This window comes from Ursus arctos, unplaced genomic scaffold, assembly GCF_023065955.2.
Source record: "Ursus arctos isolate Adak ecotype North America unplaced genomic scaffold, UrsArc2.0 scaffold_31, whole genome shotgun sequence".
Classification (NCBI taxonomy): domain Eukaryota; kingdom Metazoa; phylum Chordata; class Mammalia; order Carnivora; family Ursidae; genus Ursus; species Ursus arctos.
The window spans coordinates 6724743-6751335 of record NW_026622997.1 but is presented as its reverse complement, the minus strand read 5'-3'; the positions used below and the strand labels follow the sequence as shown (position 1 = coordinate 6751335).

At 37.7% G+C, this 26593-nt stretch overlaps 1 protein-coding gene across 2 annotated transcripts in view; it reads left to right on the top strand.

The window, feature by feature from the left end:
• Positions 1-26593, top strand: part of GMDS (GDP-mannose 4,6-dehydratase) — a 596567-nt gene that overhangs the window by 395675 nt on the left and 174299 nt on the right. The window lies entirely within an intron of this gene.

Genomic DNA, 26593 nt, shown 5'->3' with positions numbered 1-26593 from the left:
TTCAGTAGCCGAAGACTTCCTTCCTCGCATGGCCTGAACGTTTTGCTGGGTGAATGTGTGATTTGGAAAGTGGCCACAGAGACACAACCTGATAAAGCTCATTGTAGGCGTCACACGTTCCCTGGAGCTCTTAGGATCTGCATTAGATGAAGTTCAACTTAAAAGAGAGAAATGAAAAGTTAACTCTTGTGCTAAAGGGTTTTTGCAGATGTGCTTCCTAAAATGCAAAGGCTCACTTTGTTAGTTCCTTTTCTTACTGAATATTTACAGTCAAGCTAACAATTCGTGTGGCAGACTATTTTTAAGACCCGAGTGTCTGGCTTTCTCTTACCTTGCCTTGCCTTTCCCGCTTGCCGCTTTTTCTTCCAGAACGCCCGGGGAGTCATGGCAGCCAGCTTGTTGCTTGTTATCTGCGTGGTAAGCAGTGCTGGCATTTGTATCTCCATCCAGACAAAAAGAAAAATCGTCATTTCAACCCGAGGGTCAGAATGCTACAAGTGAAAATGAACCTCTAAGGAGTTTTTCTTTCTTTCTTTCTTTTTTTTTTTTTTTTAAAGATTTATTTATTTATTTAATTGACAGGCATAGAGACAGCCAGCGAGAGAGGGAACACAAGCAGGGGGGGTGGGAGAGGAAGAAGCAGACTCCCATTGGGGGAGCCTGATGTGGGGCTCGATCCCAGAACGCCGGGATCACGCCCTGAGCCGAAGGCAGACGCTTAACGACGGAGCTATCCAGGCGCCCCTCTAAGGAGTTTTTCTGTTCTGCACCTCAGTCTTCACTCAACTCCAACAAAATCATACAACATTTAATCAAATTTATGAAATTTCTGAGGTTATTTTTAAAACCGCCTTCTGGTTATGTGCTCTAGGACAGATCACCTGTGACCATAAAGAAACTCGTCCTTAGAATTATTAACTACAAAAACTGTCATGCACAGAGCTAGACATGGTGAGAGTAAGTCACCAGAACTTAGCTGTGACACTTGCTCCCTGGGCTTCGTAGAGACCCAGCGACCTGTGGTTGGTATGCACCTGAACTAGGCTTTCACTTATGGTACATATCATTTTTCAATATGCTAATTTGCCCTGGCAAATACCTCTAGAAGTGAGTTTCAGCTCCTCAAATAAATAATCCCTACAGATGCTCAAAGAGCTTTCAGGGTTTCATCAAAAACCTAAAAAGAGTAGGAACACCTTTGTTCAGTTGACCTCGGAAAGGTAGAATAAAAGACTGACTATCCCCTGAGTGACATGGCATTCTACAGTGTTTGTTTTTTACTTTATTAAATCATGCTTTCCCTAAAACCTGCCTCTGGGATTCACAGTTGTCTTCAGTGTGTGCCCTTACCTAGCCCCTCTGCTAAAAACTTTATCACCTTTCCTATACTTAAAAGTGAACCTGGCATCTGTTTGGTGCTTTGCAGTTTATAAAGACATTCCCTTCCCCCAACCCCGTAAAGCAGGATCACTGTGATTCAGCATTTGACTAAAGAAACTAGTGAGCGCCGTTGGCTAAGTGAAGGCCTTCCTGCTTATATTGCCTGTCACAAACGGCAGCAAGGACACAGCCACTGAGTTCTCCTTTACTTTCAGAATGGGAGGGACTTGACATAACGGTAAGGAGGCCAGTGTGGTTGGGGGGGCAGAAAGCCATATGACTTCTAATCCCGTGGTGGTGGTAGTACCTTTGTAGCCGGTCAGGAAACAATTTACAAAAGGCCTTATTACCACAGTAACTCTGCTGGTTCGTTCTGATTTGGAAGCATTAAACCTGTATGTATATGAGCAAAATAAAGCCAACAAGATCACTACATTCATATTTGTGCAATTGCTGTTGAAGAATAATTTAAAAAATTGTAATACTTTTAGCAAATCATTTTCTAGATATGAGTGAAGGGGTTACATTTTCTGGAATGCTTGCATAAATTTTCACGTGCCAGTGTAAAACCAGGCATATTCTCAAAGAGGCTCTAATGTTATCTCCATTTGTTATCTCTGAGATGCCTTGCTGTAGTGCGAGGGATTTAATTTTATTTCAGTGTCAGGCATCATTAATATCTTTTTGATAATAATTATGAAGTGTAGATTTCTGAACAGATGCCAGGCATAGTCTATCATTCATGTATCTTCTAGGCAAAGATTACTATATCAAAATGTATTTATTGTTGGCTTCTTTCTTTTAAACTAGAGAAGAGTTTTACTGTTGTTAGAGTGGAAAACACCCCTGTCTTAGGCCTTTTCTGTCTCCCTTCTTTTCTTCATGCTTGAACATCCATTGAGGCCCTGTGGTGCACCAGGCACTGTGCTCAGTTATACGGAACACAGAGCTAAACAGACAGATTTCTTCTTGTCAAGATGTTAGAGTCTAGAGTATTGGTTCTCAATCAGGGGCCATGTCTGGAGACATTTTTGGTTGTCACAACTGGGGTGATGCTGTTGACACCTAGTGGGTGGAAGCTGCTAAGCATCCTATAATGCATAAGACAGACCCCCGTGACAAAGAAATAGCTGACACAAAATGTCAGTAGTGCTGAGGTGCAGAAGCCCTGATCTAGAGCCGCTCTCTTCAGCAGAGCTTTCTCTGGCGATGAAATTAGTCTATGTCTGCGCAGTCCTGTATGGGTGTCACTAGCCACGTGTGGATTCTGAGCACTTGAAATGTGACCAGTGTGACTGAGGAACTGAATTTTAAATTTTATTTAATTTTTATTAATTTAAATTTAGATTCAAAAGCTCCTTGTGGCTAGTGGCTACTGTATTGGACAGGGAAAGTCTAAAAGAAGAGATCAGTGCGTAAACTGGTGATGACAGCTCCATGTGACATGAGTCTTAAGACCAGGCTCCTGAGAGGTGTCACAGGAACACAGAAGAAAGAAATCTGAATTAGACCTGGGCAAGAGTCACTTTCTCTTAAACTGAATGTTGAAAAATTGAAAAGTACGAAACATGCCCACATATAAAGTGACTTGAATGTAAGGTAATATTCCCATCTACCTAATGAGAAGATTCACTTAAAAAATAGGTTAGGGCGATAACACGAATAACTTTTTAGGGGAAAATGTGGACTTATAAAATCTAGTGTTTTTCAGTTTCATTATACAAACATTTAGAATCAGATATATGTACATATATCTGCATACATATGCATATGTTATGTATACATATATATATGTATATGTTGTGAAGTATATATGCTATTTTTTTCTAGTTTCACATTTTCTGAAGTAATATTTTTTCCAGCTCTTCAGTTTCATCTCTGGCGTAGAGTTGCTACTCATCACTAGAGCCCCCAATATTATCTACACGTTGTCCCAGAACACACTGTCTCACCTCCATCCAAGCTGTTTGTGATATAGCACTTTTAAAATCTGTGTGTACAGGGGCACCTGGGTGGCTCAGTCCGTTGCATCTACCTTTGGCTCAGGTCATGATCCTGGGGTCCTGGGATTGAGCCCTGCTTCAGGCTCCCTGCTCAGCGGGGAGCCTGCTTCTTCCTCTCCCTCTGCCCCTCACTCTGCTCGTGCTCACTCTCTCTCTCAAATAAATAAAATCTGTGTGTACAGCACTTTAAAAATCTGCCCTTGGTAAATCTTAAAAAAGGGGGGGGGGGCCTGGATGGCTCAGTCGTTAAGCGTCTGCCTTCGGCTCAGGGCGTGATCCCAGCGTTCTGGGATCGAGTCCCACATCAGGCTCCTCCGCTGGCAGCCTGCTTCTTCCTCTCCCACTCCCCCTGCTTGTGTTCCCTCTCTCGCTGGCTGTCTCTATCTCTGTCAAATGAATAAATAAAATCTTAAAAAAAAAATCTGCCCTTGGACAATTTATTTCCTATTATAGGTACCTGCTTACATAACATTGGGTTAGTTTTTTTTTCCTTTTATCCTTTATGTGTACATTCTTGAAATCCTCAAGATAACTACCTTCTGTATTTCTTTTTAAGCCAGTCTTTAAAAGGCTTGTTTTGAACATCTAGCATTTGCAATAATGAGGCCATATCTTCAGGAATACAAACTACATCATCATCAAATGTGCCCCCTGTGTTACTGTTTCTATCAGTTGACCTCTATCGTGGCATTCAGAAGTGACAGTGAGTGAGCCCTTTTCAAGCTATTGAATCTTCCTGAAAGAATATCTTGGTGTTCCAAATAAAGTGATTGAGAGAAAGCCCCGTAATGTGAGAGGTAGGACCCCAGTTCAAGGAAGTGGAATAGAGACACAAGCATTTGTTTCTTCTACTGCTGAAGTCCCCCTTGAAAAGATAGTAAAAGGATAAAAGATTATATGCTCACAACATCAAATAAGGAGCAGATGAGGGATCTCATCTAATTTCTGAACACAGAGCACATCAAAGAATATTAATGAGCTAAGCAGAAGAGAAGAAATTAGCTTCTCCTGAATAGCACTTTTCAAACTTTAACATGCACAGGAATTGCTCTGAGCCCATCTTCAGTGGGTCTCAGATGGGGCTGAGATTCTCTATTTCTGACATGTCTCCTCGGTGACACAGATGCTGCTGTTGTGAGGACCACACAATGAGGATCAAGGGCCTCAAGACTCAGGGACGGAGCCTATCTGCCCAGCAAAGCCAGAAAAAACGTTACAGTAGGAGTTGACACATATCACAGAGGGCAAAAGTCACTCAAAGGTCTGAAATCAGGGAGATTGACTAAGGGTCTGTACAGGGGGACCTCATGCTATTGTGCTTTACTTTGTTGTGCTTTGTAGATACTCATTTTTTTTCCAAAATTGAAGGTTTGTGGCAACCCTGTGTTGAGCAAATCTTCTGGTGCCATTTTTTCAACAGCATTTGTTCACTTCATGACTCTGGGTCACATTTTGGTAATTCTAGTAGTATTTCAAGCTTTTTCATTATTATTATATTTGTTATGGTGATCTGTGATCAATAATCTTTGATGTTGCTATTGTGATTGTTTTGGGATACCACAAACCTCACCCATATAAGACAGCAGATTTAACTGATTAGTATTGTATGTACCTGGCTGGTCCACTGATTGTTCATTCACCTTTCTCTCCCTCTCCTCGGGCCTGCCTAGTCCCTGAGACACAACGTTATTGAAATTAGGCCAAATAATCACCCTATGGAGGTTTCTGAGTATTAAAGTGAAAGAAAGAGTCACCCATCTCTCACTTTAAATAAGCTAGAAATGATTAAGCTGAGTGAAGAAAGCATATTGAAAGTCAAGATAGGCCAAAAGCACCACACAGCCAGGTTGTGATGCAAAGAAAAAGTTCCTGAAAGAAATTAAAAGTGCTACTCCAGTGAACACGTGAATGATACAAAAGCAAAACAGCCTGATTGTTGATATTTAGAAAGTTTTAGTGGTCTGGGTAGACGACCAAACCACAACATTCCCTTAAGACAAAGCCTATTCCAGAGAAAGTCCCTAACTCTCTTCAATTCTATGAAGACCGAGAGAGGTAAAGAGGCTGCAGAAGAGAAGTGTGAAGCTAGCAAGCTTGGTTCCCGAGGTTTAAGAAAAGAAGTCGTCTCTGTTACGTAAAAGTGCAAGGCGAAGCAGCAAGTGCTGATGTAGAAGCTGCAGCAAACTGTCCAGAAGATCTGGCTAAGGTCATTAACGACGGTGGCTTCCCCTAAGAACAGCTTTTTAATGTGGGGGAAACAGCCTTCTATTGGAAGAAGATGCTATCTAGGACTTTCATAGCTAGAGAGAAGCCAATGCCTGACCTCTAAGCTTTCAAGGACAGGCTGACTCTCCTGGTAGGGCTAATGCAGCTGGTGACTTGAAGTTGAAGCCAATGCTTATTTACCATACCTGAAATCCCAGAGCCCTTAAGAGTTATGCTAAATCTATTCTGCATGTGCTCTCTAAATAGAATAACCAAGCCTGGATGACTGCACATCTGTTTACAACATGGTTTACTGAATATTTGAAGCCCACCTTTGAGACCTACTCAGAAAAAAAAAATTTCTTTCAAAATATTCCTGCTCATTGACAGTGCACCTGGTCACCCAAGAGCTCAGATTGAGGTGTACAAGATTAATGTTACTTTTGTGCCTGCTGACACCACAACCATTCTGCACCCCATGGCTCAACAGGTCATTTTGACTTTCAAATCCTATTATTTAAGAAATACATTTCATGAGGCTGTGACTGCCATAGATAGTGATTTCTCTGATGGATCTGGGCAAACTAAATAGAAAACCTTCTGGAAAGGATTCACCATTCTAGATGCCATTAGGAACATTCATGGAAAGAAATCAAAATAACACCATGAACAGGGCTTTGAAAGAATTTGATTCCAACCCTCATGGATGCCTTTCAAGGGTTCAAGACTTCATGGAGGAAGTAACTGCAGATGTAGTGGAAATAGCAGGAAAACTAGAATTAAAAGTGGAGCCTGAGCCTGTGACTGAACTGCTGCAATCTCATGATCTTTGTTTTTTAATCATTTGCAAGCGTTCATGGTATTAATGAAAACAGAGTCATCTAAGAACTAATTGCATCCCACTGGAGGCACATACCTCCTTGGTTGAAAATGGTTTTTCTAAGGTGCACTCCATTATTACATTGTTGCGCCAAAGGCCGGAACTAAGAGAAAGGTAAATTAATACTTTATCTTTTTTAAGATATTTGTTCAAAGACTATTAATACTAACACATGGATATTCCTGAGTTAGTACCAGGAGATCCACACAATTAAAAATGGAATGTGTCATTTGAATTAGAAACACTAGAATATTTTCAATTCATGGAATACTGCTGTTTGTAGCATTGAGCAAAAAGAGAGTAAGGCTTACATATCATCCTCTTTTTGTATGTATAAAGAGAATGGAGGAGCATGAGCATAGAAATCATAGACATCAGAAATGCAGGCTCAAGTAGAACAACGTCAGTTCAAATAAAGTGTTATTTTCTCATTACCCGAATTCTTTATGGAAAGTTACCGTTTACTAAACATTTTACTTGTATTAGATCACTTGGTTCTCACTCTGCCCCTGTGAATTAGTCATGGCAGGTGGTATTAACCCTAATTATAAATAAGGAAACCAAGATTCCACAAGGTCAAGTGACCAGCCTTGGACTATGTGGTTAGTAAATGGCAGAGCTGGTACTAAATCCTGACTTTTTCTTTCTCATATCCTTTTGTTATAGTCTATAGATATTTTCTTTGTGGTTATCATAGGGATTATATTTAACATCCTAAACAGTCTAATTGAATTCATACCAATTTGACTTCACTACAGCTTTATCACTACCCCTTTCTGTTAGTGATGTCACAGATTACATCCTCATACATGTGCGTCCAGTAACATAGATTAATAATTATTTTTATATACTTGCCTTTTAAATAATGTAAAAAATAAAAGTAGAGTTACAAGCCAAAATTATAAGAATACTAGTTTTTATAATGACTATGTGTGTACCTTTACTGGGGATCTTTGTGTCTTCATATGACTTTGAGTTACTGTGTAAGCTTCCTTTTATTTCAACCGGAAGGACATTTCTTTAGCATGTCCTGTAGGACAAGTCTAGTGATAATGAACTTTCTTAGCTCTTGTTTTTCTGGGAATGTCTTAATTTCTGTCTCATCTTTGAAGGCCAGTTTTGCTGGATATAGAATTCTCAGTTGGCAATGTTTTTCTCTCGGCACTTTGAATACACCATCCAGTGGCCCTTCTGGCCTCCAAGATTTCAGATGAGAAATTGGCTGATAATCTTTTAATTTGGAGTTTATAACTATGTCTTTACAGTATCTATAGGAAGGATTTGCTTAGCATATTAACAGCTTAAGCAGAGTGAAATTTTAGGAGCCTCTATTTGCATGAAAACAATTTGCTAATATAAATCTTGTATCTCTATATAACTGTAGATTTCATAGACTCTCTACTTAGAAATATTCTATGATCCTCATGTTACAGTTATTCAAACTAGTTCTTCAAATTAGACTGGCTTCATTTATTTTACATAGCTTAATTAAGCTAACTTATTTTTCTGCTATTTTGCAAGTCTGAAATTATGTAATATATTTCGTCTAGTACATATTTTAAAAGTTAAGAAAGTGTATATTTTATGAAAATTTTAGGTTTTCTGTATCTTGTATGTTACAGTAGAATATTTTAAAGGACGCTATACAAATTAAACTTCACCAGGAAGAGTCTCACCTGATGCTTCGTACATGTAAATGTCAGGCATTGTGTCCCATGTGAAACTTTTTTTTGTTTTTGTTTTTGTTTTTTTTGGGGGGGGGAGGGGCAGAGGGAGAGGCAAAGAGAGACTCTTATGTAGGCTCCATGCCCAGCAAGGAGCCCAACCCTGGGCTCGATCTCACAACCCTGAGATCATGACCTGAGCCAAAATTAAGAGTCTGGTGCTGAGCCACCCAGGCACCCCACCATATGCAACTTTGAAATGGTGATTGACTCCATATTTATTTGCAAGTAAAAGATTTAGATGTTAAAAAAGAAAGTTTTAAAAAACTTTGTGTGGTTCCTCTCCCTCCCTCCCTTCTCCACTTCTGTAATTTCTGGCATAAGAAAAGGTTCAGAAAAATAATCAAATATTTAGTAAGCACCTATGATGCATAAAACACTGTGCCTGGTGCTCAAGGTGATTTAAATGTAATAATTCATGCCCTCAACATCTAAAATAATATTTAGGACATAAGAAAACAACAAACGTGCAGTGCTAGAATCTAGGAGAGAGGATAGAAGAGAGCAAAATCATTACTTGGGAGGGAGTCTATTAAAATAATAGCTATAAAATATTGAGCACTTAAAAGATACCAGACACATAGCATGCATTATTCCATTCGAACCTCCTGCATGTTAAATATCTTCACTTTAGAATGAGGCTCTGAGTGTGAAGAGTTAGATAGTTGATAGAAGGCTACTTGGACAGCCCCTGCTGGAACTGGGTTTTGGAGCTGAAGTGATGCCCACACCCTTATTACTGCAAACACTATGCTTTCCAGAGAGCCTAATGGGACAGACCCACAGACGCAAGGTTGCCAGGCATTTTGAAAGGCAAGGATTTGGTGTTCTTTTTCCAGCAGAGGTTGCAGCACAAAGGCTTAAAAAATGTGGACATTTTCAGAGGTTGTGACTAGTTAATTGTGGAAGGAAGAGCAGGTATAGTAGAACACAAGACTGCAGAAGGAAGTGAGAAAGATGGTGCAGAGGGCATAGAAATCTGTACTTGGATTCTTTGGGCTGTATGGCCAGCTCCAGGAAGCTCCCTTACTGTTGCATGGGCATGTATTGCATTTACATGGATTATAACATGAGTTGCAGCCCCCGGAGTTGTGCAACATTGGCCATCTTGGATCGAGAGACAGGAGGCAAAATCATCACATAGTTTACGAGTCACAGATTGATGGGGTGGTGTGGTGAACAGATGGGAGCATTGCAGAGAATCATGTGGACATGTAGCTAATTGAAGTTGTTGGGCACTGGAGAAAGAAAGGAAGTCTGAGGGTTAGCATTTGGCAGTACCATAGCCGAATAAGGGACGTTGGAGAAGCGACTTTCTCAGGAGTTGGCAGATGGTCAGACGGGCTTGCATCTGAAGTATTGGTGATGCTGGACTATTAGAATTGGCCACGCTGGCCTGGAAAAGGGTATTTTTAGTCTTGTTTTGTGTTGTTTTTAAATCATGAACAACTTTCAATGAAATGTTTTAGATTGTCAACAAAAATGCACATATTTACTCGTACATTCTATCATAATTTCAGTAGTCTAACAGATTCCCTGAAGTCCATCCATGGACCTTCTGAATCTAGATTAAAAATTCTTATGCTAGAAACAAAGATATTTGAAGCCATATTGGTGGACAAATTTACTGGAAAACAATATGTTAAAAGAAAAGGAAGGAAGATAAGGTCACAACTTTAGGAAGTTCCTAAATTCGGGTGCCAGGAAGAGGAGGAGGAGGGAAGGAGGGAATCATCAGGGCATGTGCAGAAGAGGGAGAGAAGAGCACTTGGCTAGTACAGTGTCTTAAAAACCCCAGGGGATCTCTTCAGAGAAAACGGTAGTCAGCTGCATTGAAGATACAATTAGGAAGAGAATATCTGAAAAACTTTAGATTTGATGACTAGACAGTAATTGTTGTTTAGTAGTATTATTCCCATTTTTTGAAACAACTCTGTGAGATGAGGGTGGATTTTAAACTGAAGAGTGGGTGGTGAAAATTAGAGATAATATAGAATTTTATTAATTTGATGTCAAAATATATAATGAGTATTATTTTCAGTAATTTCTGACCCAAGAAAGAATTATCAAACATTTAGTCACTACCTACTGTTCTGTGTTAAGCTCAAGAAGGCATTTAAATGTAAAAATTAGGTTATTTTATAGATTGCCTGCAAATGGGTGGATGTAATATATAAATGAATTTTGCCAAATACTTTACATATTTCGAGTATGCATACAAAATCTTTTTAAAGAGCTCTGAATTTAAAAAGTACAAAAAGTCACTGAAATTGAGAAGATGTTTAGAAAAAAGGAAATCCTGTGGTATAGATGACCCAAATACACAATATTTTCATGTTGGTGGAACTAGGTTGAAGTACTTTGCCATTACATTTTTTATTTTGAGGAAAAGCTTTTTATTTCTTCTCTCAGACTTCTCTTTATTAGGCACTATTTAATTATAGTAAAACAAAAAAATTAAAAATACTTGTGACATTAAAGATCATTTTTAAAATATCTGTCATTACATTGTAGGTCATTTTGAAAATTAACAATGTTTCAGTGGTTAAATATAAAAAGGCATTTTACTAAAGTAGAAGTAGGTCACTGTAATGTAACTTAGCATCTACTATAAGAAAAAGTCTATACTCAGAATATAAATAAGTCACAAGCATGCGTCTGTGTTTGGTGTTTTTGTGCACTCATCACACAGTCTTCAGCTATAACAGATCATTTTATTTCTCCTTTCTTCTTCTCTCCCATCTATCTGAGTATCAACTATTAAGTAATTGTCTAAGTAATTTTGCTTATCTAGAAGCATATTAATATTTTTCTTGAATCATCTTATGACTGCATATTTTTTTTTCTGTGATTCTTTTCTGTTCTTTGTCAAATTATTACTGGTTTGGTGTTTTTATATGAAAATTTCCCCCTCTTTTTAGTGTTAAGAAACTCACTTCAGAGTACTGTCAAGACTACCAGGAATATGTGACCTAAAGCTTACCCCAATACTTCTCAGAATGATGAGTTTCTTAATGTGTTTGGGCTTTGCCAAACCATCACATACTTTAAAATATAGCTATGGTTTTGAATTTCCAAATGCATTCACTTTAAATAATTTTATAATCTTAGTATATTTAAACGGGAAAATTTGAATTGGGTCCGAATGCTTGCTTTTTCCATGTGTCCTTCAGCTCAGGTAAAGTGTTGCACCATTTCATTATGCAGAATGCAATGAACAAGAAGTCACTTGTCAGAGCCGTCTGTTTCCTGGTAGTTTACACACCAGAAACTGAAATCTGAGAACGGCACTTGAAGGAAAACAAAGAGCTTTACAGTATTTTTTTTTTCTTTTCAGGAAAACACACAGAAGCTAATTTTAGCTTCTTGATCAAATTGACCCAGCCTTTAACCCTGGCAAACGTTACCACAACACACTTCCAATAGACAATAGTTTGCATACCAGCATCACACTGGAAACAGATGTGCATACAGAATTGGCCTTTTTTTCCCCTCCAAAGACTGAGCCTGCCACTGTAGTGAAAGCTGAAATGTGGTCCTTCCTAATTGGGGTAAAAACCGGGTCTTCTTTCAAATTTCAGTCTACAAGCTTTCCTGACTTCTTAAAAATTTATTATGTCACAGTTATGTTTTGACCAGAGTCTCAAAATATCATTCACTAGAGAAACATCTCTTGGCTTCAGCATGATTTTTATCCTGGGGAAAAAAACCAGAAATTGTTAGCAGCTGCACTATTCATGAGTGATGGTTACACAGTTTATATATTAAAACATTTGGAATGTGAACAATTACCTCTTTTACTTTCTCACCAAGTCTCCTATAGTTTATATAAATTGCAGTTTATTACCAAAGAAATGTCAGCCTCCCCCTCCTCATCCCCACCCGTCCTGGCCTTGCCAGGCAGACTCCCTGTAGCGCCCACCCGCCTGGCTGTCCACCGTAGACTCCACCGGCAGCGACTTCTGGCAGCACACTCGGCTCAGGCTGAATGGAGCGTCCAGGAAGGAACCAGGAAGGTTGCCTCAGCTTAGGAGTGTTTAGCATAGGCTCTTCTCGGAACCTCTGAGGAGACCCACTAACTTCTGAAATACTGGAGAGTTTTTCTATTTTTGCCAGGAGACAAGAAACAAATGTCCGTGTTTCCTTGAGCAATGAAAAAGAATGTTTCCTGTTTCATTTGCTATAATAATTGCCTCTCCCAAAAGATTCTTCCACTTTGGGATGGCTATAATTGGGTGTAATATATGTGTCCATATATAGAATCCATGTATGTAAGAAACATCCTTCAGTACTTCGTGTGACTGCTTTTGTAAATTTATGTGTGGGACATATTGGCTCTGCAACTTCATTGAAGTCACAAAGCAGGTTAATGACAGTGGGGTCTGAGCTGGAACACCAGGGTCAGGTTCCCAGCTGAGGCCCTTACCCACATGTGCAGAACGACCTATTGACCAGCCAGAGTGTTCTTCAGGCTTACAGGCAGAGAAATCCTAATTGATAATTTGTATTTTTAAAATATGAATTTAGGGGAATGCATGATTTTTTAAAAGCTGCACACTTTATATTATAGAGCATTATGTAAGTTATGCTTATCAGAATTTTAGAAATTAAATGGACTTATTCTTTAATTCATTATCAAGTTATCCCCTTCTTTAAAACATTCTTCTCCCAAAAATAATCATGAATACCATTTATCCCTCTAGGTGAACTGTTTATATTAAAGTTTAAATAGAATTCTAGGAGGTTATAATACATCTGTATGAAATTACATTAAGTAAATAGATGTTGGATGCTGTAATCATAATTGCATGTTAAATATATTAAATGCAAAAAACATTCTGAGTTTTATAGGGCACAGAAGCAAGCATGATGGTCAGATATCTATACCAAAGTATTAGTTCTTATATTTGCAAGTTAACCAATAGGTACATTTGAACTTTGTGAAGGGAATTTAAACTATTTTCCTGGAATTTTTGTTTGACTGCCAAAGCGGGAGAATTCTCATTGGATTTTGATTGTGAAATCCAATACTTTTTATGTGTATGTTTTTATTACGAAAGATTCTTTATCCACATTTTACTTTTTTCCTAATAAAGTTCATGCCTCTCCTTTCAGTAACACATGGATAGCAGATAACTGCCCCAAGTTCTTTTTGCCCATTTACAATTTATGCTTAATGTTTTCAAGCTTGTTAGGTTTCATCTCATTAATGCTGAGTCAAAGATACATAGCTAATAAACTATAACAACAGATTAGGAAATATGCAATTTCACCAAATAATGGTTATATTATCAGAGGGCTTTTATATTAGTGCTAGACAGAAGTTTTTGTATGACATATATATTTATTATTGTGCACATTGCCAAAATAAATACTCAGAATTGCAGCAGTAGTTTTCGCTTAGCATGAGGATTCCTAATTTGTAGCATACTATTTTATTTTCTTTAACATTACCCCCACGGCTTCTACCTGTCATGTTCTTGTCTCTGTGAGAAACCTAACCCAAAGTACAGACTCTAAAATGAATATAAGGAAATATCTTTCAAGGAGCAGACATCTTCCATGAGGCAAAGGGTGAAGTGACTTACCTAAGACTGTAAGTGGCAAATAGTGGGTCTGAGATTCAAACCCAGGCTCCCCACCTAACTCCAAAATGCAAAAATGCACTTATCTTTTAGACTTAGTGCATGTATATATGTGTGTTACCTCCATTATATGTACGTTCCATGTATGATATAAATGTGTGCGTGTGTGTGTGTGTGTGTGTGTGTGTGTGTTGTACCAGTCCCCCCACCACCACCACTACCACACCAGGTAGCATTTTTTTCCCCCACTTGGGAGAAAACTTTTATTTAGAGAAACCTGACTTTCAGTCTTTACAACAGTCTGTCCTTGATACTCCAATGTTTAAGATTCATTAACTATGTTCTTGGCTGTTACGTTTTAATTTACCCAGTTATGTTTCCCAAATATATAACAAATTCAGGAGATACATACATTTTTGGTAATATTGATATCCATCGTTGTATTTATACCATAAACATGCATTAATGTACATTCAGATGATTGTATTTATATGCTTCAGTATTCTGTAGTTTTATGATTTTCTGTTGGGCTCGTGATTATGGGGTAAATTATAAGACTAAGTCTATCTTTTAGAAAACTAGTGGATTCACTTTCTCTCTCTTTTGTTAGCTTTTATAACATTGTAATCTTTCTTTCTTTTGCAGTTCTCCTTAAAAAAAAAAAAAGCATACTTAATTTCATTATCATTTCCTTTAGGGTATACTGGGCCAGGGTTCCCTTTTCTTCTCTTACCCAGGCTCTTACCTACTTGCTGAGGTGTGGCTCCTTTGATGTCTTGAGAGAGTCGGGGTGAATGGCATGCAGGTTATAAGCTCCACAAGAGCCAAGGGGTGCTCCTGACCCAACTTCATCAGGAGCTGTTCGCCCCTACAGGGACAGAAGCAATTAAATTGTTTGTTCTGCTGCAAAGTAAATGGGCTACTGAGAACTTGTTTGTGTTTTTATATGTTTTTATGGTTAATGTTTTCAGTGACCCATGTTATAAAGTAAACCGTAACTACTTCTGTAAGCATGTTACAGTAGTAAAGCAAACTGTATATTCCTAGATATTTACATCACTTCACTCAAAGCCTTGGAGTGAAACTTCAAAAAAAATTTCTTCCCAAACATTTCAGTTAGAAACTCAATTTCAGATCCTTGGCAGTCTTATGTATAGGCTTTCTTACATGATTGTTGAATAACATGTTATTATACGTGGGGGAAGAATAGTTCTTTTGTTGGCTGCATTACATTTTGTGGTGAAATTGGAGAAAACAAATCATTAAGGAAGTCTATTTTAGTTCAAGACATTACACACTTATGACGAGTCTGTTTTTTAACCCTGCCAAGTTAAAAGAAAATGCAGACCCATTTGTATTGGAACAGGAAGGCATGTTCTAGATTGCAATCTATCAGTAGCATCATGTGTATTTATATATGAGGGAGAGCAATTTATTAAATATATGTGTGTAGACACCAGCTTATATATAGTCACGCTGCTATTATGTGTAGTCACTGCTAATTTACTAATGACTAATTTTCTAGATAGCACCTGACAAGAAAGGAAAAATATGTTTTCTTGATGAAATGTTGAACTCTGATAACTCCACCCAGACCTACTTTCCTCTGGCAGTTTCTCTGGTCTTCCAAAACCCTATCACCACCCCTCTGTTGAAATTCCCATTGAAGCAGCATCTATGATCAAAAGAGAAAAAGAAAAAATTTTACTGCTTTATAAAAAACTATGTCTGTGTTTATTCATTGCAGTTAGCATGAGCAGAGAAAAAGGAATGAACAGAAAAATACCAAACTTTGAACACTGGTTAATTAGTTGAATTCAACTTTGTTTGAAAGAAGAGAAAGCCTCTTAACTCTTGAGATGCTTCTGTGTCCTTTGATTTATTACAATGAGAATGTATTATTTTTATATTAAAGTTATAGAAAAGTAGAAGACATAGCAACATGTTTTACAATATACTATGAATTACCAATAGCAGTCGGGCATGTTACCTCTCTGGATGATACCTGTATTTCAGAAGAGGTGCTGCTATCGTACGTGAATACATCTAACAGTTGTGTTTTGTGGAATCAGCACAATGTAGTCATCAAGAGCTCCTGGGCTTTGAAATGAGACAAAATTGGGATGCAGTCATAGCTCAATCCTTGGTTGATGTGATTTAAGATCGCTAAATACACTCTTTGAACCTCAGTTTCCCCATCTAAAGTAGGTCGTAAAAATATTACTTCTATTAAGATGGTACAAAGATAAATGCAGATAAAGCTGCTAGCCCATTGCATATCTTCCATAAGTGTCATCTAGAGCTAAGCACGTGGTAGGCTCTCACGAATATTGAACAGATGGATAAATGAATAAATGATTACTTGTTGACCCACTCTCGCTCCTCTTGCCCACCAAGTCAATGTCAGATCAAAGCTGGAAGTACAAGCCTCCCTCTCAGCTCTGTGCCCGCACCTGTGGGACAGTAAGCACTCTTATTCATTTATTTCTCATTCCAAGTAGCTGGCATTATTAGCAAGTATACTATATTAGAGATATGAGAGGTATTTGGTGTCATGAACAAAGACTTTTTTTTTCCCAGCTGAAGTTTTCATTTCCTCTTTATTATGCAATATTCTGTCAGACTGGGTTTTTTTGTGAAAGAAATCTGGAAGAGTAAAAACAAAGCTGGACATCAATGTAATGTATAAACAGGCAGAGGGCCATCAAAAACAGTTGCACCAACTAAATAGTAAGTTATCTATAGAACTTACCTTGGCCTTTTTACTACCCATGTACTTTTTATTAAAAAAAAAAAAGAAGGAAGAAGGAAAGAAAATAGGAGAGGAATTGAGGAATCGAAAGGCTTATTCCTTGCCTTGTGTGAATGGGAATGGGTTTATTTTTAAATCTCACTCGAATGGTCTTTATTGATCCTTTTTAATAAAAGATGTTTGAAAGCATGTGGGCAGGCCATCACAAAAGAGAAGAACAAAAAATCAGACTAATTTTCTCTTACTTTCCCGGAAATAGATTATTCCATAGCTTTATTCTCCAAGATGAATTAATGTTTCCTTTCAAACCCATAGATAGATATAGGGCTCTTGCCTATGTCCAGGCACCTTTTCATGTGTGATCAATAAGGCCAGACCCACAAGTAGCCTTCATTTAGAATTTAATAGCAAAAGCAAAGACACTGAAATTTTCTACCAAAAGTAATTGAGTTATCTAATGTTGACTTTGTGAAAATATTACTTATTCTGTACTTGTTTGCATGTGTAACTTGTTGGGTTGAAATGTATTTATAGGGCTGACTGACTAACACTTTAAACTTGCCTCAAACCTAAGGTAAATTGTTGATTTTTCTTGTTATTAAATGAATTGCTTTTTTATTGCAGGCAATTCATGCACGGAAAAAACAATTGTCTTAAATTATCTAAAGTATTCCACCATACAGAAAAGTCCCACCTTTCTATGTGAGAGATGTGCTAGAGACATGGGGGATTTGACCCGTGCCAGAGGGCTACTTCAGGACATAGTCGTGTTTGTTTTGTCTTAGAATTTATGGTATTTTATTGCGTGCCTTCTGTTGTCCCCAAACGCGATGTGTTCTTCTCATATTGGATTTAAAATAAATAGTTCTCTTTTCTTAGTAAAATTCAACTAAGTACAGAACTGTTCATCCTATCATTTTTTTAATTGGAAACTGAAACATCAGGAAGTTTTACAGAATCATAAAATAAATGCCAGTAGTTTAATTGGTTTTGCATAAACAAGTGTAGAGACTGAATTGCAAAGCAGAGTTGTTTCATATAAGTGAACTTTGAATGTATATATATATACGTACACAACACACACATTCATGTCTTTAAAAAAAAAAAAAAACAGAAAATGCCTTCAAATTAAATCTGCTCTTCTTCCAGTTGAGAGCTCTTTAAAACTGTAGACATTAAGTGGCTGCTTTATATTATTAAATCTTACATTATTTAAGTCTTCATAATATCCCTCATGTTTAAATTGCTCTTTCGCCTAATATAGCACATCAACAAACTTAGAGAATACAGCTTGGGTGGTCCTGAATGTTCCAAAGGCAGCTGCACTTTTTTTTTTTTTCCTTTGCGTACCCTTATCTTGGGTATTAATGTTGAAGACATTATAAGACTTTTCATAATGTTCCAATAGTCTTTCTGGTCCCAAAATGTACACTTCTAGAAAGGGAAAAAATAAAAAAGGCCACTCTAGCCTCAGTCCTTTGAAAGTGGGATGCTTTTTCTTTGTTAAAAAAAAAAAAAAGTTCCTGTCTCTGCTACAGACAGTCCTATGAATGAGGAGAGTGAAAACCTCCCCAGTGGTGATGCTAGCTAAAAACCTTCTGGCGGCCAAGGTAGATTTAATCAGACTCTAACACTAGACTGAGACTCTGATTTGGTATAAAATTAAGTGGTCAGTATTAGTTTTCCTCATCAATATGTGGGACCCTGCTGAAATGAAAATGGAAGCACAGAAAGGATGAATGGGTTTCAGGTTGCTGTCGAGCACCCAGCTCCCTTTGGAGTACAGCGCAGCGTCCATAATGCTAGATTTTCAAAATGTGCTCACGTGAAGCAGTTGTGTTTTATTATTCAATCTCTACATTCTTTTATATGAAGCTGAATATTACTATCTATATTAAACAATGCATGGAATTTATTCTGTGTTTTTCCCCCTGATATTTCAGTTTCCAATTATCAAACAATAGGATGAACAATTCTGTATTTGGTTGAATTGCACTAAGAAAAATTTCAAAAAGACTCTTTGTTTTAAATCATACACGAAGAGCACAAGTTAGTAGAGCTTCATGACTTAAGGAAAAGTCAGTGAATTGCTTCTTCTCTCTTACTTAAGGATCTTAAGTGTCCTGTGGGAATGTTGTAATCCTTGGAAAGATGCTCTTATTAAAACCTCTGGAGCTGTCTCTGTTTTCTCAAGCATACATTATTAGCTATCTAGAACTAATTATCCCCAAGGCACCTCTTTAGGGATTTTATGATTCTGTCTGTCTCCCGGGACATCATGTAAAGTTTTCAAATGAAAAAGGAAGCCCATAAGAGTTCTTTCTTTTTCTCAAGTCAGATGATGATAGGAATTACTTAGGAATGGTGGTTCCTAAAATAACTTCACTTTGGCAGTTGAGTTCTGGGTTTCTCTTATGAACTTTCATGTAAAGAACCCTTTAAAATAATTATTTATTAGGTATGTATTAGTTTTTATTCTTTCCTGAGAATCTTAAAAACAAAAAATGTTACTTGATACCTCATTTTAGAAGTATAGTTACAGAGGATTATCAAAGAGATAAAACAAGGAAAGGTCTAGCAAAAAAAAAAAAAAAAAAGTTCCCTTCCCAGGGTACATTCTTTTTGCCCTGGAGTCTAAGAAGTTTATATCCAACTGGGACTTTATTTGTTTCAAAAACAGATAAAAAACAGAGCCTGCCTCCCTCTCAGTGAGTCTGAGAATTCACACCAGGGTCCCAAACCTGGCTGCTCACCCACATTAGAGCTGCAGGGCCAGGCCCCTCACTTGTAGCTTCTAGGTCAGCCCACCTGGATTTAGGGACTGGGAATCTAGTTGTGCTCCCGTCTGACCTGCCTTTCCTTCTTCTCTTCTCCTCTCTGTCCTCCCCTGGCTTGCCCTTTTGTTCCTCCACTGCTAGTCTTCCGCACGCCCCCTTCCCTTCCCTTTCCCTGTCCTCTCTTCTTTTTCTCCCTCATATCTTCCTCCTGGATTTCCTAGAAGACTGTACAGCTACTCACACTGGGAACCTCTGGTTTTCCCTACTTTTCTCAATCCACCGTTAGCTTCAGAAAGTTTCAAGTCCTCGGTAAATCATCATCTGGTCCCAATGTATTGACTCAAATCTCTTTTCATGTGCTCTTTACAGGAATCACAAGGAGCACTGGCATTCCTTTAACTTATCAGTGTTTTCAGTCCCTTATACCTTTGCTGTACCCTTTACCGTGCTGGGTATCACAGCCTCTCTGGCTCATGAGCACTTCTTCATTCTACCGGGGCCTCAACTAAAATTGTACCTTTCTGAATTTTGCTCCAACCCACCTTTTATCCTATTCAGAATCCTTTCTTCCTCCACTGTGCTTCCGTAACACGGTATACTGACCTGTATTTTAGCATTTATCATACTTACTTATAATTCTCTTCTCCTACTTCACTGTGATTCCCATGACAGTAGGAAGGTATCATTATTTTCATATATCCAGCACTGTACCTGAAACATAGGTGCTTATAACATTAGTTGGATGAATAAGATGAATGACTATCAGAGCTTCTAATTCTAAAATTACAGAAGCAAAGCATTTTATAGTTAGGTACCTAATTTCCAGTAGGTTTGTGTTAGATATTCAAAGAGAATCCTCTAGGCATAGCCCTTAGGTTAGTCGACCATCAAACTTATTCAGAGAATGGCAGATAGCAGAATAGGATATAAACCAGTATGTCCCTCTCATCACACATTGAGTTCCTACTATGTACAGTGACAGTAGAGGATTAGCAGTATTGCATTTTACAATGAGGCACAAAGATTATGCGTGTGGATGTTCCCATGCTTGTTGTAACAGGAGGCAAGACACCTCTTTCCACCAAGTTCCCAAAAATATTATGGAGGTCTTTAGTTAAAAGATAATCAGGGGCGCCTGGGTGGCTCAGTCGTTGAGCGTCTGCCTTTGGCTCAGGGTGTGATCCCAGGGTCCTGGGATTGGGCCCCGCATCGGGCTCCCTCCTCCGCTGGGAGCCTGCTTCTTCTTCTCCCACTCCCCCTGCTTGTGTTCCCTCTCTCTCTGGCTGTCTCTATCTCTGTCAAATAAATAAATAAAATCTTTTAAAAAATAAAAAATAATCAAAATCTTGACAGTTATTGTACACATAAAATTTTACATTAAAGATACACTAAAATGTAATGATCTGTAAGGAACAGCAAAACTCATTTCCTTCACTTGTTCAAGATGTTTTGAATCATCTACTATGTGCAGTATATCACCAGAAATTGTAAGAAACAAAAACGTGAATAAAACTTAGCTGATAATACTTACATGACTTGTTTGTCAAAATGTCTATTCAAGGCAGTTCAAACTTCATAGCATCATGCTGAATATTAGAGAAGACCTCAAGATTATATGCTTAGATGGCCCCTATGAAATAGGACATGTTTCTCTTTGACAAGGGTGGCAGTTTTTAAATAATTACTTCATCATTTCAACCTCAGTGGGGCATGAGAGTTTACCCAGCAGAGCAATGTCTTTGTAGCCAAAGTAATCAAGAGACTAAAAGAATATTTTAAAACTGTATCTTCTTAACACAAGAAAAACTATGTAGCATGATTCTACTTCATGTGTCAGAATCCTCCTAAAACCATTACAGATCATTCTGTGGAATACTGAGGGAGGGGGGAAAAAGTAAAAAACAATGAAAGGAGAGGGAGCAATCAAGACATGTAAAAAGCAACACATCTCTGCGTGTGCCTAAGCTATCGCTGTGAAACGGACACCTTCCATTTCCACAGAAAATCGTTGGACTCCTCCTCCATGTTCAGTGCATATAGGAGGAGTATAATCAAGTCTGTTCTGTTCTGGTTTTCACAATTACTTTTCACAAAGATAAATTTTTAGTTTCCAAGATTCTTCTGTTTAAAAGCTAAAAATGCTTGACTGATTAAATGGTGCTATAATGAAATTAGCCATGGTGAGGAAAGAACAGTCTTTCTAGATGCCGATCTGATCTTGTCATTGCCCTGCTTGCCTGCAGGGTAATGCCAGCCCTCTTCTTTGGCAGAGGAAACTCCATGGTAATTGCCCCCTTACCTTCCCCACCCCTCACTTCTCCCAATCTGTTCCCTGGGCTGTCTCTTCATGCCTCTTTTATTCACCCTGTTCCATCTGCCCAGAAAACTGTTTCTCCGTCATTAGCGCCCCGACTTCCTCGTACTATACTGCCCAGCAACCGTCTCCCGAGCCTGCCTCCCCCATCTCCAGCCCAGTTAGGTTAGGTACCCTGAGGCTACACCATCCTGTGCAGGGGCCTTCCCTGTGATAGCTCAGGGCTTGTGTGTGTGATTGCTGATTTAACCATCTCTCTCTTCTGCGGACTCTGAGCTTTTCCAGGGTGCGGCAGGGCTGTGTCTTGTTAATTTCAATACCTGAGCCACCGGCCTTGTGGGGAGAGCACACAGCAACTGTTCAGTACGTGGTAGATGCCTAAAGGAAGGAACTATTAACCACATTTGGAAATTGTTATTAGTTATTAAAAATAAGCTTTCAAGATTGGTCTGTGTGGCACCTGTTAGATATCAGTATCTACCCTTGATATATTCAAATAAGATTGCAAATATAAAATATATTTCAAGGTAAACCCTTTGAAGTCACCAGGTGATGGTTCAATTATTTTAATGCATTGCCCCGAACCGTTAGCACAAATGTCCCACGAGTGGTTTTTGCATCACTTTCGTTCCATTCTCCTCTTCTCTTTTCATAGTTAATCCCGGTCTATTCTTAGGATTTCAGAATTCTTTCACTAGCCCTCTTCTTTGTCACTAGTTCTTTAATTTACACATTTGGTTGGCTGGTTCCTGTTACTCGGCCTACAAATCTGTCCTATGTCATCTCCTTTGAGTAATTTATAACCTCCATAAAATGCCACGCAGAGGCACTTTTTTACATTTTTGAGTAATGGCGAGAAAGAATTGCCCTGGGAATCAAAAATCCAATGAGTCATAGATTATTTTGTTATTTATGACCAGAGAGTGGTCATTGACAATATTTGGCAATTTTACAGCCATGAACCTAGGCTATTGTGCTTTAGTATGTAATTTATTAAGCAAATAAAACTCTTACTGGTAATGGGTCCTGTTAAATCTGGGGAACCATGTGAGCTCCAGGTCGGTACAGCTGTGGAAGGTTCATAGTAGCCACATACATCTCAGATGTCTGGACACTAATATTTTACACTTACTTCATGGTTTTATTTACTCAGTTGCCGTTATATTCTTGATTGGATTCTGACCAACCATTTTGGTTTAAGAAATCATCAGCTTTGAGTAAAGAGGGAGGAGCCTAGGGAAAATAAAATGAATTTATGTTTAAAAAGCATAAATCCTTCCTTCATGAGATATAACATTAAGTAAATTCAGGCTGTAAAGAAATACCAGATGTGTTCATAGAAATTACTGATGTAAAATCATCTTGGAAAAAGAAAAAAAGACAAGGACCTAAACTTAACTAAATATACCTGAAGGAGAGACACAGACATAGATACAGACAAAGGTAGACATGCATATGTATGTGTATCAATGCACAGAGACACACACAGGGAGAGAGCGTGCCCTAGTACAAAGAAGTGTGAGCCTGATTAGGATTTATTTTTTGAAATTATTCATTTATATAGTAGTTATTTTGTAACGTTGGCTTCAATTTAATTCCTGCCACCCTGGCCTTTAAATACGTTTGGAGAAAAGGATAATCTTGAAAGTCTCAACAAAGTAAGTTCCTCTTTTTCTAAATAGTGCCATTCAGCAGTACTTATTTTTTATTCTTTTTTTTAAGTTGGAAATGTACTTCCTTTAGTGTTATTGTTATACATGTATATCCAACCACATCTAGGATTAGAGAGATACAGTTATATACTTAACCGTATATAACGGCATGAAACACTCTCAAGAAGCTTGGTCTACAGCCACAAACCCAATAGTGATCAACAAGAAAATTCCAGGAATGTCTCTCCATTTGAAATTTTGCATCTGTCTTTACATTCTGCAAGTAATTAATTAAACCTCACCATGGTTATTGCCTCATACCTCGGTATAAAATAGAGATGGACAAATAAGACTTAAGTATGTATGGTAGAAGTGGCACTAATGAAAATGGGAACACAAGGAAATGAAACCAGTCACGTGACCTTCAGGGCTGCCCTTGAATTTAGCCACGCACCATCTAGGCTTTCACTGCCATTTCACACTGTGTTATAATTTCCCATTCACTTTTCTGCCTCCCTGATTAAACTGAAAGCTCCTTGCCATTTATTTTATCAACTGTGTGTGTGCACAATTTCTAACACAGGATCAAGTAGCAGGAACATGCTTGAATGAATACGCAAGTTATCTCCCTACTGGTTGTTTTGATCATGTTTCCCCAGACGAATGACGGTGTTCCTTTGGAAAATTATTGGGCTCTTGGCTTTTCTTTATTAATTTGTGGGAGTTCCTTATAGAGTCTAGAAATAAACTCCTCTGTCAGTTATGTACAATATGAATAATTTTTCCCACTCTGTGAATTGCCTTTTCACTTGTCTTGGTGATTTCTTTTGAATCAAGTCCAGTTTATCATTTTTTTTCTTTTATGGATAGTACCTTTATGTCTTCCTTAAGAAATCTTTGCTTCTCTCCATGGTCATGAAGGTATTCTATGATTCCTCAAGAAGCTTTGCAGTTTTAGCTTTCATATTAGGCAATGTTCCACTAATTTTGTATATGGTGTGAGGTAGGGGTACAGATTCATTCTTTCAGAGATGGATATCTCATTGCTCTAGAACTCTGTTGAAAGCATCTTCCCTTCTCCCACTGAATTGCTCTGGTGTCTTTGTTAAAAATTAGAATGAGTTTTAAAAATTCATTCTTTCATGCATAGATTCTTTCAGTGAATTTAAATGAATTCATGTTATGGTCATTGTCAAGACAGGAGTGAAAAACAGACATGGTTCCTACTCTCACAGGATTAACAGTCCACTGTTCTGCCCTTTGATTTACATTGCAGAAGGAAAGGATTGTATAGGAGATTTAAAAATCTGTCATTGTAAGCATAAGATCCTTGTCAATAAATCCCATTTCCTCTAATCTGTTCTTTGAATTTTAAAAATATTGTGACTAAAACAAAACAATCACAAAGCTAAAAATACTTCTCCACAGCACACAAATTGCCTCTGCTCCCCTCTACCCTCACACAATATTGAGATTCGCTGGTCTAAATGAAGACCAAATATGCAGATTACATTTATAACATCATGACTGAATATATCAATAGTTGACAAAACTCAAGGGGCCTAACAATGAACTGTGTTTTGTCCTGAGCCTGACGGATACATAGAGACTGAACATTGGCTGTCAGCTCCAAGGGAGAATCATTAGCTGATTTGTGACTCTCAGTGGTATTTATGGTTCTATTTTTGAAAAATCACTATTGCTTAAATAAAACCCTGTGCTTCAGTTATAGATATCAGTGTGTGAAAATATCAACAGAGCCTCTTCCTGTTTTAAAATGTAAGAATACTTCAATTTTCACCAAGGCAAATTCAAATCCATTATATACCACTAACAAATTAATGGCTATAATAGAAGAAGGCTTTAGTACCAAAAAATAAAATTGTTAGGGTTAGAAATAGTGTTGCCAAAGGCTTAATATGTTAAGTTACAAATGGGCCTACCAGACTCAGGTCTCAAAAAGATAGTATATGCGTGCATAGTTTCTTTTAACAATGTATGGAGCACCCATGCCAAATTCAAAGGCTTTTTCTGACTTGTATTACATTGACAACATACACTCTAATCCAAAGGAATCTGCCTCTCGAATCCAAACCTAAAGTTACAATTTATAAGAACAGAGTTCTAAATTTCTAAGAACTTTTAGTCATATTCGATATTTTAAGTGGGCATAATAAACAAATCCAGGACTTATTTTATAAGTGGAAATAACTCTTCTAGCTTCTAAAGTTGATTTTTGAATAAATATAGATATATTTATATATCTATATATCTATATTCAAAAGAAGGGACTAATTTGGACTTGGACTGAGGTTGGTTATCTAGACATGTTTTTACCTATAGACCACAATTATATGTATATATCCATATTTCCATATAAATTAAAGCTCTATAATAGAGTAGCCCCAAGTTGGAAACAATATAAATACCCTATATCAGAGTTTTTCAAACTTTTGTCTCAGAACCTCACCTGCCTTCTTTACAGTCTTAAAAATTATTGAGGATCTCAAGCTATTTTTGCTTATGTGGGTTATATCTACCAACATTTAACATATTAGAAAATAAAATTGTGATAGTTAGGAGATATTTATTAATTCTTTAAAAAATAACATGACAATATAAAAGAAATCATAAAAATGCCTTTGTATTATTAGAAAAATAATTTTGCCCTTAAGACCAAATGAAAGGGTCCCAGGAACCTCCAGGGGTCCCCAGATTGTACTTTGAGACCTGTGGGGCCCTGTGTGATTGCAGGGTACCATACAGCCTTGTAACACGGCACACATATGGGTGCTTTAGATCACTTCTAATGATACATTTTTAATGATATGTCCTCCCCCACTTAGAAAACTAAATGTGCTTTATAATATTCAAGTGCATATAGAACACAACAGGAAAAATAAAGATAAAACATGCAGTTTGGACCACTTCTTGTATCAGCCCAGTTGATCCTTGAACAACACAGAGGTTAGGGGCGCAACCCCTCACACAGTCAAAAATTCCATGTAAGTTTTTGACTACCCAGAACTTAACTAATAGCCTACTGATGACTGGAAACCTTACCAATAACATAAATAGTCGATTAATTTTATATGTTATAAGTATTATGTACAGTATTCTTCAATGAAGTAAGCCAGAGTAAAGAATATGTTAAGAAAATCGTAAGAAAGAGAAAATATACTTACAGTACTATACTGTATTTATTGAAAAAAATCCACATTTAAGTGGACCTGCATAGTGCAAACCTTTGTTGTTCAAGGGTCAACTGTACTTAATAAAATCAAACAGTTTAACATTGAACCATCTCAAAAAACTGTATGA